The following is a 16,408-nucleotide window of genomic DNA, read 5'->3' as shown; positions in this document are numbered from 1 at the left end:
TATCATTATTGCATCTATACAGAATCTATATTCTCTGTCTCAAGGAGCTTACAACAAGGTCAACAAAACTCTGCATTCTTAGTGACCATTCTAGAGACAAACAGGCTGGAACTACATTTTGCCACACTCAGGATGTCCTTTCAGTTTTACTTTAGCTGCATAGATATGGCTTTTCTTTATGCAGGACCTGGGATGTTCAAGAAAGCGCCAGGGCTCCAGCACTCTATTGGAACTTAAGGTAGATGCCCGCCTTATAGATTATTATGAAGTCAAACCACTCGGTGACACTGGACTTAATTCTATCTGGATGGAATCAGGAGACTCCTGCTGCTGTTTGAAATGGTCAGTAAAGTTCTTGTCTAACTTCCTGGTGGTATGCTTTAAGCCTTCCATTACATGTTGTCATAAGTCAACTTTTAAACCCACAAGTTCCCAAGAATACGAAGAATATGACACAGTTCCCTGCACCAGAAACCTTGTTGTTGAGAATGGTAGATGTGCAACTTTGCTGCTCTCTGATCATTCAAAACTAAGCCAAGGAAGGAACAAGAGCCGGATCTAAGAATTATTCTACCCATGCCACTCTCCAAGTTTTTCTTTTATCCGTGAGCAAAAGAGCGCTATATGCAAGAATTAACTGATCTGTCTCAACCAGCTTAAAGGGGAAGTGAAGGCCAGATGCACTCAGAAGGAAGTTCCAGGAAACATACCTTGACCTGGAATATGCTAGACATTAAGACAGCATCAGCTACAGGTTTTGGAGGGTCCTCGGATTAGGCATCTTGCATGGGCTCCATTCCTTCAGGGAGTCTACCTCCTCACTGCAGCCACTCCAGGAAGCCCTTTTCAATGAGCCGCTACTGGGGTGTGGGGCCCTGACAGATGCCTAACCAACTTGCTGATGCTTGATGCAGGTGGCGCTGTGGTCTAAATCACTGCGCCTCTTGGGCTTGCAGATCAGAAGGTTGGTGGTTTGAATCCCCATGATGAGGTGAGCTCCCATTGCTCTGTCCCAGCTCCTGCCAACCTAGCAGTTCAAAAGCACGCCGGTGCAAGTAGATAAATAGGTACCACAGCGGCAGGAAGGTAAACGACGTTTCCGTGCACTCTGGCTTCCATCATGGTTTTTCGTTGCACCAGAAGCGGTTTAGTCATGCTGGCCACATGACCCCGAAAGCTGTCAGTGGACAAACGCCGGCTCCCTCGGCCTGAAACCGAGATGAGCGCTGCAACCCCATAGTCGCCTTTGACTGGACCTAACCATCCAGGGGTCCTTTACCTTTTCCTAACTTTGCTTAATGCCAGCTCTGCTTTAGCAGTCATCAGAAATCTCTTTTACAAGCAGAGATTTACTCAGCAAACAAAAAAGGGGGTGAAAACACACATAATGTGGGCAATATAGCTATAAAAAAAAATTACCTCTATTACGCAACATAAGCTAACAAGTATAGCAGTATCAGTGACCTTGCTCTGCTCCTTGAACAATGAAGATCCTGTGAGTCTGGAGAAGGGGAACAATTCCTCAGCTATGCTTAACAGCAGCATGAGCCCATTAAGGCAAATCCTTGCTGTGGTCTCAGAGTACACGTTGCATTCCCCCTCTGCACCATGTAAAATTATTTCTGTGAAGTCAGGAAATGATTTCAAAAGCTTAGAGCCATAGGACATAAATCTGAAATTACAGGGTAAAATTCTGCAAGGCTCCATGCACTGTATAAATACAATTTTCAATCAAACTTATTCACGCGTGCCCCCCCAAAAGTAAAGAAAAAACTCCTTTACATTACGCCAATGATAACTGAGAAGGATGGAGGTGTTAATTCTGGAGCGTAAATGCATGCACATTCAGGGGTGTGCAGTGAAAATAACACCCATTCTTAGTGGTCAGTTGCTCCTGACAGCAAAGAGAACCCAGTCAACGAGAACCAAATCCCTATATGGTGATGGTGCCAAAATTCACGATTACGCCATTCAGTATCATTTCCTGCATTTATTTCCTAGAGTGTTGACCTCGCCCTTCAAAGTAAATAGGAATAAAAAATACACGAAAGAGCATGTGGAACTATAGCACAACTCAGAACAATCTTCAGTACAATGCCTCCCCACAAGAGTTGAAAAGATTAAAAATGGTAAAGAGCTGTGAAAAGCCTAGAAAGGGATAGCAACTTTTGCATGGCACCAAAATGATAAAGTGTGCACTACCACACAAGCTTCCTTGGCAAGACCAGTTGGGGTAACACTTCTGAAAAGGCTCTGTCCCTGATCACCCTTTATTGTAATGCTCAGCTCTGTTGTGAATCCAGCAGCTGCTCTTTCCCTGGGATGTTCTTCTCTGGCTCAGAATAGACCGTTAAATGTCCGGGGACCCTGTGTGATCGCCACAGTGATTTTCTATAAATACAGCACATTCCTGTATGTCATTTTCACCATGCATTTTTGTACACGCTACTTGGTTACAGAACTCCAAAATTCAGAGAAGTGTGGATTTCAAAGGATGACTGTGTTTTGTATCACACATTGCTTCAGAAAGTGCAGATTTGGTAAGCTCATCTTTAAATGTGAAGGGAACTGAATTTCTCACCGTCCCTAATCATAAGTCAATTAGTACTACCACAACTCTAATAGCAGTACACAGATGACGACAAAAAAAATATATGTTTGTTTACTGACACAACAACCCTGGACCTCTTGCTTTTTGCACCTTTAATGGAGACATCATTACTCTGCTTCTTGCACCTCGCTGTAATAAAAATCCTATATAGGATTTAATAACTATAAAATTAATCTTCTCAAGTCAGGCCAAGAGCCAAGGTCTGTGTTCTCCCTGAGTACCATCTTAGCTCTGCAGTAGAGGGGTGATCCTTTGCAAGAGCCAACATATGATAACATATCTTTAATTTCTCTCTGCTCTAACACTATTATCTCTTCTCTGCCACAGCTGCTTTCTGCTATTGTCAGTGGTAAAGATGAGACATCTCTAATTAAAGGGCAGGATAAATGGTTTTTATCTCCACTTAACATGCATTTTACATGGCACCTGGTACACAAGCCTTAGCTAGGCAGCCATAATTTGAAAAGCAAATGATTGCTCAGAGAAATATGATCCCACCCCCCTTTTTAAAAAGGAAAATTAAATGTATAGAATAGCAAAACCAACACACTGGAGATGGCTGAGCTTTAAAGCTGTCATGGGTCTTGAACGCTTATGCTTCATATTGACTTTAAATAGGCCATCACAGAAGATATACCCCCAAAGTTCGGGATCTAAATGAAAGTGTCAAAAGCTGCCTTGTCGTATGGCAAATCTCACTTATCCTCTGATAAGTTCAGCTGCACTGACTTGGAAAGCAAACTCTTTTCACACAGTATCAGTCATCCATGATTCATAGCTACTTACTTATCACTAGAATAAATCCATCCAGCACAGCACACAAGTCTATTTTTCTGATCTGGAACTATCTTCATTTCCCAGACCTTAGAAATTACTAGCAACTAACCTCTTTTTGAGGACTCATCAAGTAGATTAATTCTCTGTATTTTTATTTTGGTGGTGGTGAGATCCAAAAATATACTGTTAAATGCCCAGAATGGTTGGTCATTGGCCATCAATTTCTGCACGACAACATCACTCCTTCCAGCTACAGATCTCCATTTATCTCTTGAGCACACTCTGTTCATTTAGGAAAACATGATTGATTGATTGATTGATTGATTGATTGATGGATGGATAGATGTTCTGCCCCTCCTCCCTGTATGGAAATAGTGTTCAGTCTCTTTGCTTATTATCAGAAAGCATCAAGTGGTGCTCCACAAAAGCTTTGTAGACCCCTAACTACCACTGCACATCACTGAAGGTGAAATTAGTGGCTACTCCAACCACTAAGATCCAGTTCCTCCAAGTTTTCATAGCAGACTTGTGCCGATATAGTAAGGAAGGGAGGGGAGAAGAGAGCAGGATTGTTGATCCTCAAGATAATAACCCTCCTGTACTCTATCTGGAGCTCCTCAGATGAATGTTGGCAAGCACATAAGCAAGTAAACTTATTATATGGTGTAAGGAGAAATAGTAGACAGAGAGAGGGAGAGACTGGTCCAGGGACACTAGGTTACCTTCATGGCTGAGAGAGTTTTCTGTGCTCTGCTTCTTTATTGTTTCTGTGATTTTTTCATTCTTAAAGGACTCAGGGGAAAGGCCTAGGACGCACATCTGCATATTCTAATTTATTTAGTGCATCACTTCCATTAAGGCTAGGTAACCTTAGTGCAAAATGCAGGGAGACATTTGAACGAGTATTTCCAAAGCAGTCCTAGCAGAAAGGGTGTGTGAATCTAAGTCCCACGTGCCCAAATCTAACACTATTTACTATGCCAGGGATGAGGAACCTGTGGTGTGCTTGGACTCCCCATCAGCTCTTGCCAGCATAGCCTATGCCTAGTCCACCATCATTAGTAGAGATGCTGTTTCCCCATCCCTGAACCACACTATGCTATACTAGTTCTTGAGCAATATAGAAGAGAGGCATGCCTGTTTCCCACCCAGATCTCCTTCACACACACACCCCTTCCTGTAGCCCTTATGTGGATGTTGCTTCTTTGATGACATAGGGCAGGCATGGCCAAACTTCGCCCTCCAGCTGTTTTGGGACTACAACTCCCATCATCGCTAGCTAACAGGACCAGTGGTCAGGGATGATGGTAATTGTAGTCCCAAAACAGCTGGAGGGCCATGTTTGGTCATGCCTGACATAGGGGATCGTGAAAATCCCTGAAAGGAGAAGTAATTGACTATAGAATTGAATTAAATAACAAAAATCAAAAAATAAACTGATTAGTTCAGTGAAACAAGTTTTGTAGCCGGCATATTGTAAAGTCTTTGTTTAATTCTAGTTTATTTTTTTAATTTTTTTATTTAATTCAATTCGATAGTCAATTACTTCTCTTTTCAGGGATTTTCACGGTAATTCTTTTGTTTTGTGTTATTTCTTTGTTTTTTCACTGACATAGGGGATCAGCTTTTGCCAATGTGAAAATGGAGTCTTTCATCCAGCAATAGAGAGATGCTAACATTGATACTAGACTCTTGAGAGTCCCATGGACAGCAAGAAGATAAAACCTCTCCATTCTTAAGGAAATTAGCCCTGAGTGCTCACTGGAAGGACAGATCCTGAAGCTGACCAATACTTTGGCCATCTCATGAGAAGAGAAGACTCCCTGGAAAAGACCCTGATGTTGGGAAAGATGGAGGGCACAAGGAGAAGGGGACGACAGAGGACGAGATGGTTGGACAGTGTTCTCAAAGCTACCAACATGAGTTTGACCAAACTGCGGGAGGCAGTGGAAGACAGGAGTGCCTGGAGTGCTCTGGTCTATGGGGTCACGAAGTGTCGGACACGACTAAACGACTAAACAACAACAACAACATTGATACTTAAAACAAAATGTGCCCCAGCTTATGCACCTATGGAGAAAATACAACCTAAATATAACAACCATGATCTGTAGAAGCACTAAGTCAGCTTTTACCAACCTGGTGCCCTCCAGATGTTTGGGGCTGCAGCAGTTCCCATCAGCTGCAGCAAGCACAGCTGAGTTGGCTATGGCAGATAAGAGTTGTAGTCCAAAACGCCTGGAAGGTACCAGGTTTGTGAAGGCTGCTCTATTTTTAATTTTTTTAATGAAACAGAATATTGCCACTGAGGATAATCAGATTTATAGGTAATAAGTCATGTGCACAAAAGTCTTTAGATGCCTGATGTCTAATGCACAAAACAGACAGATGTTGTAAATAACATGGCAACTCAAATGTCCAGTAGGAACCAATGATAATATGCAGGTTAAAACACCCAACCCAAAGCTCAAAAGTGCATCTGTGAATGTGTACGAAAAGCTAAACACACGGGGGAACGTTTGATGAAGGACAGAGGCACTTTCTCAAATATGCACCCCTTTGGGTAGTGAGGTTTATTTTCAAAGAATGTGTTAGGAACAATATGATTCCCTGGAAAGGAGGGAAAATAACTTGTTAGTTAATGGAGTTAGACACTGAGAAGTCAATAAATGTAGATCATTAACAAAGACCCCACCAAGTCAAAAGCATGGGAACCAGAGAGTGGGTCACAATGAAAGGATCCAGGGATGCAAAATAAATACACCAATAGCAATCCTGCACACAAGCTGCTTAAAAGCACAACCCTGTGCAAGCTCCCCCCCCCCACGCCCTGGTAAATGGCAGAGAATGGCAGCTGAAATCCCACTGAAATTCGGGTGTGTTGGTAGCAGTGCTGAGCTTCCGCAAGGAAGGAAAAGGGCATGCCTTACCATCACGGTCTCCTACAAGCAGAGACGTAGGAGAATTCCAACAGAAATGGAAATCGGTGCAGAAATTGCATCTTTGCTCATTGGCAGTGAAAGATTCATTTTGTGTAACTGTAAACAGCATTCATTGCCACTGGATTCTCCCTTCCTCCTGAAGAGCTGTGAATATGATGTAATTAATAATGTTACTGAGGCTAGGTTATGTACTTTTATGTGAAAACAAAAAAAAATCCTTCCAGTAGCACCTTAAAGACCAACTAAGTTAGTTCTTGGTATGAGCTTTCGTGTGCATGCACACTTCTTCAGATACACTGAAACAGAAGTTGCCAGATCCTTCTATATAGTGAGAAGGTGGGGAGGGGTATTACTCAGAAGGGTGGTGGGAATGGGTGATTGGCAGATAGCTGTGATGAGCCTGTTGACGACTCTTAACTACTGCAATAGGTCTTACAGGAAAAAGCAAGGGGTGAGAAGGTGAAAAATGGCTTTGTCATGTATAATGAGATAAGAATCCAATGTCTTTGTTCAGACCAGGTTTCTCCATGGTTTTAAGTTTGGTAATGAGTTGCAATTCAGCAGGTTCTCTTTCCAGTCTATTTCTGAAATTCCTTTGTAGTAAAACAGCTACTTTGAGATCTTGTATAGAATGTCCTGGGAGATTGAAGTGAAGAGAGAACTTGCTGCAAGACAGACCCAAAAAAGAAAATAACAGAACACCTCTAGTCATCACATACAGCTCCCAAGTTAAAACAGTACAACGCATCATCAGAGATCTACAACCTCTCCTGGACAATGACAGTTCTCTTTCTCAAGCTCTGGGAGGAAGACCTTTCATTGCCTACAGACAGCCACCCAATCTTAAACAACTCCTAACCCACAATAATACTACAACCAGACTTAACACGGACACTGGCACCAGAGCCTGCAATAAACCCAGATGCCAACTTTGCTGCCACATACACCCAGACAACACCATTACTGGCCCCAACAACATCACACATACCATCTTGGGACTATTTAATTGCTCATCGTCTAACATTGTGTATGCCATCAAATGCCAACAGTGTCCTTCAGCTCTCTATATTGGACAAACAGGCCAAACCTTACGCCAAAGAATAAACGGACATCAAGAATCACAAGACAGAGAAACCAGTAGGAGAACACTTCAATCTCCCAGGACATTCTATACAGGATCTCAAAGTAGCTGTTTTACTACAAAGGAATTTCAGAAATAGACTGGAAAGAGAAGCTGCTGAATTGCAACTCATTACCAAACTTAAAACCATGGAGAAACCTGGTCTGAACAAAGACATTGGATTCTTATCTCATTATACATGACAAAGCCATTTTTCACCTTCTCACCCCTTGCTTTTTCCTGTAAGACCTATTGCAGTAGTTAAGAGTCGTCAACAGGCTCATCACAGCTATCTGCCAATCACCCATTCCCACCACCCTTCTGAGTAATACCCCTCCCCACCTTCTCACTATCTAGAAGGATCTGGCAACTTCTGTTTCAGTGTATCTGAAGAAGTGTGCATGCACACGAAAGCTCATACCAAGAACTAACTTAGTTGGTCTTTAAGGTGCTACTGGAAGGAATTTTTTTTGTTTTGACTATGGCAGACCAACACGGCTACCTATCTGTAACTACTTTTATGTGGTTATTTATCTTGAATTCTGTGGGCTGCAATGACAGAGAAAAGATAAATAAAATTTACATCCTCCCTAACCCCTCCTGTCATGGTGCAGTGATGATGGTTGCAGATGTTTGTGCCCTTCTGTCTCCCAGTCACCTTGCAACAATGCTATGCACATTTTTTGGGGTGTGAGATCCATTGAACTCAGTGAAGCCAGCTTCTGATTTGCATAGCCCACACATCTCAAGTGTATAATTGGGTTTTGACTCCGAACAACGGCCTATGGAGCTGCTATCAGTGTATTTAAAATACTCTTTTACATTAAAAACACAATAATTTCGACAAAAAAGAAGTGATATTCCACCCACAGTGGACAGTGGGAAGCATAACATATTTTGTGGAAACAAAACTGCAGCAGAACGGAATCAGCTCTGCTTATGGTGAATATGTGATGGAACAGACATTGATAACTTCATACATCCCTACTCACAAGTGACCTTGAGAGAGATCTTGAGGCCTGCAAAATAAGAAAGCCATGGATGGGTACTGTGAGGAGAAGAGGCAATGGATATTTTATGCAGTGTTTTCAATGCCCCTTTTCCACATTATCTGGTTGTTTAAACATTCTCTAGTCAAAAACAAAGGTATTAAATTCATCCATAGCTAGAAACAGATATTATCTAAGAGCTTATTTGAATATATGCTTGTGATTCCTTCCTACCCATTTTTTAAAAAGAAGAATTAATCCATGTCATTGCCAGCTACCTGTTACCCTGATCCTATAAAGGGGACCCAGATGTAGAAGGAAATTATTGTGAATCAAATTGGGCAACTGGATACTGCATCTCCACGCACACTGAGGTACTCATGCGGGTGACACTGGACTGTCCGGTTGCATCTGGAGAAAGAAGGGGGCATTAGTTTCAGTTCTGTCCCAGAAGATTTAGATCAGGGTCTACACAAAGCCCTGGTTCACATGTTGTGTGTGTGTGGCACTATCTTTTTGCTATGGAGGAACAAGCTTGTTTCCTCCCTACCCCTAGCGATAATGCTTTATGTCAGCCTTTTGAAGCCTCATGTGGAAGGCTGTTATATGTGCCATAGGTGCACCACACAAATGAACAAATGCAGAGAAACCCAGGCTATATTGGGAAGGCCATAGCTCAATGGTAGATGTCAAGAAAATAAACAACTGTCTGGCTTTTAGAAGACATCTGAAAGCAGCCCGGTATTGGGAGGTTTTTATGTTTGATGTTTTATTATGTTTTACATATTCTGTTGGGGGGCTGCCCAGAATGGCTGGGGCAACCCAGTAAGATGGGCGGCATATAAATAAATTCCTAGAGAGGCAATGCTTGTAAGTAGAGTCAATATCTATCTGGATATAAGGTATAAGGTGGATTCCTTTGTTGATAAGATCCTGTGCATGATTCTTCCTCCTGAATCAAAAAAGGATTAATAGTGTGTTGGAGGGGAGATGGTAAACTCCACCTCATTTGTGGGCTTCTACCCAGTCTGCCAGAAGTATGAACAGGGGTGCTGTAATAACACCAGGACCCATGCTCTTAAGGTGCCTATGTTTCTACTTCTGTAAAATATATTGCTGTACCATTTAGCAGCAACATTCTCATATCCACGTAGAAGTACGTCTTCCTTATTAGATTTAATTAACTCCAAGTCAGAACTGCCAATTAAACTGTCATTTTAATTGAGAACCAAAGTGTACAGGTCAAATGCCAGCACAACCTTCATTAAAGCGAGTCTGCCCTAGTTCCATTTCTCCTAAATGTTGTTTTTTATAGGTGATATATATTTATCTCCCCTCCCCCTCCCCCACAATGCCCCATGATCCACATTTGAATTTCAAGGAGGAAAAACATAAAACTTGAGGAATTTAAAAGAAATGTTGCTTTGAAATATTGCAAATACTTTACTAGTGCAATTTACTGATATATTATCAATGTTTTACTAGATAGATAGCCCAACCACTCTGGGCAGCTTCCAGCAAAATATAAAAACGCAAAACATCAAACATTGAAACCTTCCCTATACAGGGCTTCCTTCAGATGTCTTCTAAAAGTTGTACAGTTCTTTATCTCCTTGACATCTGATGGGAAGGTGTTTCACAGGATGGGTGCCACTACCAAGAAGGCCCTGGTTCCCTGTAACTTTGCTTCTCTCAGTGAGGGAACCAGCAGAAGACCCTCTGAGGAGGACCTCAGTGTCTGGGCTGAACGATGGGGGTGGAGAAGCTTCTTCAGGTATACAGGGCTGAGGCCATTTACGGCTTTGAAGGTCCACACCAACACTTTGAATTGTGCTTGGAAACGGACTGAGAGCCAATGTAGACCCCTTAGGACTGGTGTTATATGGTCCCGGTGGCCACTCCCAGGCTGGCTCTAGGTAAGGTAAAGGGACCCCTGACCATTAGGTCAAGTCGTGGCCGACTCTGGGGTTGCGGCACTCATCTTGCTTTATTGGCCGAGGGAGCCGGTGTACAGCTTCCGGGTCATGTGGCCAGCATGACTAAGATGCTTCTGGCGAACCAGAGCCGCACACGGAAACGCCGTTTACCTTCCCGCCAGAGCGGTACCTATTTATCTACTTGCACTTTGACGTGCTTTCGAACTGCTAGGTTGGCAGGAGCAGGGATCGAACAACGGGAGCTCACCCTGTCGTGGAGATTCGAACCGCAACCTTCTGATCAGCAAGCTCTAGGCTCAGTGGTTTAATCCACAGCGCCACCCGCGTAGGCTGGATCTAGACACATCAAAAAAGCATTTCAGTTAAATGCATTGTTAACTTTGTATGAGAATTCGGGTGGGCAAAAATGGAACTCCACAGCGCCGCCTGGTCTCACAGTGTAATAATGCAAGTACAGCGCATATGAAGTGCTTTCTTTGTGTCAGTGTAGCTGAGTCACCAGTCACCAGTCTGGCAGCCACATTCTGGATTAGTTGTAGTTTCTGAGCCACCTTCAAAGATAGCCCCACATAGAATGCAATTATACATTCAGTCACATCACTGTCTTTTTTTGCTGTGCTTTCTCAATGTACACTTCTAATAAATAGTGTGGAGCAGGGAGCTTCAAGTGAATTGAAGGAAGTGGCACGGAGCACATACTTCAGCTCTGGCAGACATTTTAAATTCAGGAGGAGTAGCATGAAGGCAAAAAAAGCCCATGGGGATGGGTCGCTGCTGAGCATGTTTGTTTGCTTCAGAACAAACCTACAGACACCTTACATCCAAAGATCTCAGAGCAGGCTAAAGTGGTTAAAATAACAATACAGTCATACCTCAGGTTGTGGACTGCTGAAACCCGGAAGTACCGGAATGAGTTACTTCCAGGTTTCGGCGGTTGCACATGCGCAGAAGTGCCAAATCACGCTTTGCGCATGCGCAGAAGCACCAAATCGCAACCCATGCGTGCACAGACTTGCAGGTGCAGGTTGCGAACACTGCGGGTTGTGAACGTGCATCCTGCATGGATCACGTTCGCAACCCGAGCATCCTCTGTACAGTTAGAGAAGAACAGATCGCCTATTTTCTATCCTTTTCAGCTTTTCATGTGGTCTGTTTTTGCAGATTTTTTTTTAACTGTAACCCCCATCATCCCTGGGACAACAGTGGGGCAATGCTGTCTGGGGCTGATGGGAGTTACAGTCCAACAACATTTGAAGAGCTCCGCTTTCCAGGTCTGAAGGCTAATTGGCATCTGTATGCAGAATGAGAAGGAGATACTTTGCCTCAGGCAGCGAAATGACGGGGGCCAGCCCTGCTTGGAAATCAAACTAGGTTATTCAGGTCCCCAATCTTCCCTTTCGGAAAACACTACTTTATGCCCATCTTTCATATTATCTATGGTGTGCAGTAAGAGAAAGCATCTGTTTCTCCAGACAACGAGATCTTTAAGCCTTTTAATAACTTTACCAGAAGCGGAGGCCAGTGCCAGTCTTTTGTAGTGCATTTAACTTAAGAACAGCAAAACCAGACAAGGTTTCCTGTAAAAAATATATGTAAGTGGTAAAAAGCATGACAAGGACTGTCTCCAAGATAAGCAGTCTTATGGCCCTCATGATGCCTCAGAGAAGCCACCTATTTATGGCTATGCCTCTGAATGATTCATGAATCATGAAGCTATCTTAAAGGAAACAAGGACAATTACAAGGAGAGGACTCAACCTAGAAACCGATGGGAAGCAAACCCAGATAGAAATGATCTCACAGTTCTTCTTGTGGATTCCTTTCCCTCACAGAATGACACACGTTTTAATGGGCAACTTTAAAGGCCTTCCATGCAGGCTGGGTGTGGGGAGGGAAAGGGCTTTTCCAAGACGAGTTCTTCTTACAGGTAAGCCCAGACTACAAAGCTGCCAGCTAAAAATAATGCGTGGAGAAAGAAGTCATGTGGAACAAGTCACAGCATGACAGAAGCATTAATAGAAAGAAAAAGCCCAGTGTCTTTCCCCCCGTTCTCACAAAAAAAAGAGATGCTTGAAGTTCAGTGCCAAAGTTGGAAAAAAGCAGAGTTATATTGATATACCATTTGAGCACTTTTGATGTAAAATCTCTTTTTGTGTCGTGCCTCCCTTTGCCATTCTCTCCCACACTCTCTCCTGCAGTATCTGTCCTCTGTCCCAGTATGCAGCAACTGTTAAAATAAAATAAAAAAAGAGGGGAAAGAGGCAAATTCCATGCTAGAGTTCACTAGGAAAGGAACTGAAAATAAAACTGCTGATGTCATAATGTCATTATACAAATCTGTGGTGCGACCGTGTTTGGAATAGTGTGTGAATTCATGGCTACCCAACAAAGTTGAATGCTGGGAGATTCAGTACAGATAAAAGTATGTATTTTGCACACAGCATGTATAATAATAATAATAATAATAATAATAATAATAATAATAATAATAATAATATATTTATACCCCACCCAGAGTGGTTTCCCCAGCCACTCTGGGCGGCACCCAACATAATATTAAAAACCTGATAAAAAATTAAAACAATTCCCTAAACAGGGCTGCCTTCAGATGTCTTCTAAAAGTCAGATAATTGTTTATTTCCTTGGCATCTGCTGCCACTACCGAGAAGGCCCTCTGCCTGGTTCCCTGTAACTTCACTTCTCGCAGTGAGGGAACCGCCAGAAGGCCCTCGGAGCTGGACCTCAGTATCCGGGCTGAATGAGGGGGGTAGAGACGCGCCTTCAGGTATACAGGGCCAAGGCCGTTTAGGGCATGTAGTTGAACTATGGAGTTCACGCGCACAGGAGGCAGTGGTCGCCACCAACTTGTATGGCTTTAATAGAGTACTGGAGAAATTCATGATGGCTATGCTATGCCTGCACAGCTGGAGGCAGTAATGCTCCTGAATACAGTACCAGTTTCAGGAAACTTCAGGAGGGGAAAGCCCTTTGTGTTTATGTCCAACTTGTAGGTTTCCCGCAGGCAACTGGGTGGCCCCTGCTATTTAGAAGTATTAGTGCTCCCAGCCATGGAATGTGTCTGAACATCTTTTAAATCTTCCATGAATTGGTCCAATCCTATTTTAAATCCATCTGTGCTGGTGGCCGTCACTGCCTCCTCTGGGAGCGAGGTTCATAGCTTAATGGATGCACCTTTCCATGTTTATCTGTCTGTTTTGTAACACAATAAACTTTAATAGAAATTAGTTTTTTTAAAAAACAATGAAAAAGAAAACCTAAGTACTTTCCTGTATATGTCCTAGATCTTCCAACATACAGCTTCATTGGACGGCCACACATTCCAGTGGAAAGAGAGAAGGAGAAAAATTATTCTCTATCCACTTTCTCCATGCCGTGCATAATATTTAAAGCTTCTTTCGTGCCACCTCTTCCTCACCTCTTCTCCAAATGAAAAAGTCCCAAATGCTGCAACTGTTTATGATATGCTCAAGGACTACAGATTATGGTAAGTCTATCATACGAAGAAGAAGAAGAAGAAGAAGAAGAAGAAGAAGAAGAAGAAGAAGAAGAAGAAGAAGAAGAACCCAATTGACAATTACTGTTCCCAAATTCTAAATGAGTGCCATTTAGAATGTTATACACTAAACTCTGTCAAGTACTGTGACTGTTCCTTGCTAGGGAACCAATATTAGTGGGAGTCATAATAGCGGGTGGATGAATTGGCTTCAACAGGAGAAGCTTAAGAGGAGCAGGCAGGGCTGTGGTAGTCGAAAGGAAGAACACCATGTGTTCTAAGCAAGCACATCCCGTCTAACTGCTGTAGAGCAGTAGGTGGTATTGTGTGTCCCTATAGCCCAGAGCCTTCCATAACTCTCTCTTGGAACGATTTGATTCCTTACCACCCACAACACAGGCATGCAACTTAATAGCACAAGCTGTCCCTATACGTATGTGCAATGTGGCTTGCTTGCTGTTGTTTAGAGCACCTTAACGAATGGATTTCTTTTCTTGGAAGCAGCTACGTACATATGGATCAGTCCTATCATCCTGATGCACTGGGCTTGGATTTGATTTAGAGTTGATATCATTATTCCTCCAGACCCTTTGCAATTGGATATTTTTGCCTGTTTTAAATAGCCCTGCTGCTTATACAACTGCATGATAAGAAGAGGGGAAATGAAAAGTGGAGGTGTTTTGCTCATCTTGCTGCAACACAGCAAAAAGCTTCTACCTGTTTATTTCTGCCTGCCATCCACTTGGACCCAAAGCTAGTGGACCAGTTACCAGGATTTGAAATACATACACACATACATCATACATACATACATACATACATACATACATACATACATACATACTTTCCTCAAAGGAACCTCTTTGATAGGTACACAGAATCCCTTTGGTCTCCTGGGCATTATGCAGTGTGGCTGGACCTACAGAAAGCCTAAGGAGCTTGGTTCTTTCATGCCTTGGGGTCCAATTGGTCTAGAACAGGGGCAGGGGACATTTTTCAGCCTGAGAGCCACATACCCTTCCAGGGGCCACATGTCAATAGTGGGAAGAGCAGGAGGCAAAAGTGGGCAGAGTGACAAATGTAATTCTTCATTCCATTGGCTAGATTCTGCACACACTCACACACTCCTCTTTGTCCTCTATCCAGAAAAGTAAGAGACAGGATGAGAGTATAAATATGAATTCCACCCAGGCACCAACACTCAGGGTGCAAAGCCAGACCAGTGAGGCAAGGGACATGGGGTAACTTTTGTGGGGCAGAGGCTTTGTGGGGGCACATGCCCTGTGCCTTAGGTTCCCCACCTCTGGTCTAGAACAGTGGTTCAGATCAACGTCTTCCTTGACTGTACTATTCCTGTGCTAAGTACAATCAGCAAAAGCTCAAAAGGTGGTGGTTTGGGTGGCTGTCAGATTTTGAGTATGGACTATGAACCTTTCCTCTGTGGGGTGGCAGTTCAACAGTGTCGTTTAAAATTTGCTTTATGTGCCCGTGTTTTGTTTTTGTTTTCATTGTTATTACCAAGCCCTTGGGAAAACGTGCACCAGAAATTGAACTACATTACAGTGGACCCTCGGGTTGTGAACGTGATCCATGCGGGATGCATGTTTGCAACCCGCAGCATCCGCAACCCGCAGCGGCGCATCTGTGCACATGCGGGCTGCGATTCAGCATTTCTGCACATGCGCAAAGCGTGATTTAGCGCTTCTGTGCATGTACTACCACCGAAACCTGGAAGTAACCTGTTCCAGTACTTCCGGGTTTCGGCGGTCTGTAACCTGAAAAAACGCAACCTGAAGCATCTGTAACCCGAGGTGTGACTGTATATCTTTCACAGCTGCCATTGTGAGGGAGGGGGTCAGTCCAGGTGACTCAGGAGAGAAGGCATGTGATGGTGTCTTCAGCTGTCTATCTGTTCTTACTGGTCCTCTGGGACATCAACATGCAGCAACATTTGATTGGCTAGGAAGTGTTGTGAAGCCGCCCCACTCGCTGTGTGATCCCTGATTGGGTGGAGTCACCCATGTGATGAATCCTGGAAGGCAGGGCAGGCAGAATCACTAGGGCACTGAAGCAGCAGCAGCAGCAGCAGCCTGGAACATAATGCTAATTTTATAGGGAAATACATATGCATGCAATCGTAAACATTTTTTCCCCAAGGAAAAACCCCCAAGCCATCACAAAATTGCTGGTTTCTTCTTGTAAGTCGCAACTGGAGAACGTTCAGCGCAGTGCTACTAAATAAATGAATATTCATTGTTTACTGTAGTGGTGGGATCCTAGCTTCTGTTGTCACAAGTATGAATATAAGCTAATGGGTACCATTTGTATTTGTTGTTGCCGTTCTTTCCCCGCCTGCCTCCAGAGTACCGGTGACAGGAGAAATGTATGCATTAAAAATAAGCGTGATGAAAAGCAGTGCTCTTTATAATTTCAGCCCAGCTGCTGTATTGATGGATACAATCTCTACCACATGCTCCAGGTGGCTTGTAATGCTCGCCTCCCTCCAGAAACCTCTATTT

This window comes from Podarcis muralis, chromosome 8, assembly GCF_964188315.1.
Source record: "Podarcis muralis chromosome 8, rPodMur119.hap1.1, whole genome shotgun sequence".
Taxonomy (NCBI): Eukaryota; Metazoa; Chordata; class Lepidosauria; order Squamata; family Lacertidae; genus Podarcis; species Podarcis muralis.
Note: the sequence above shows the minus strand (reverse complement) of the source record.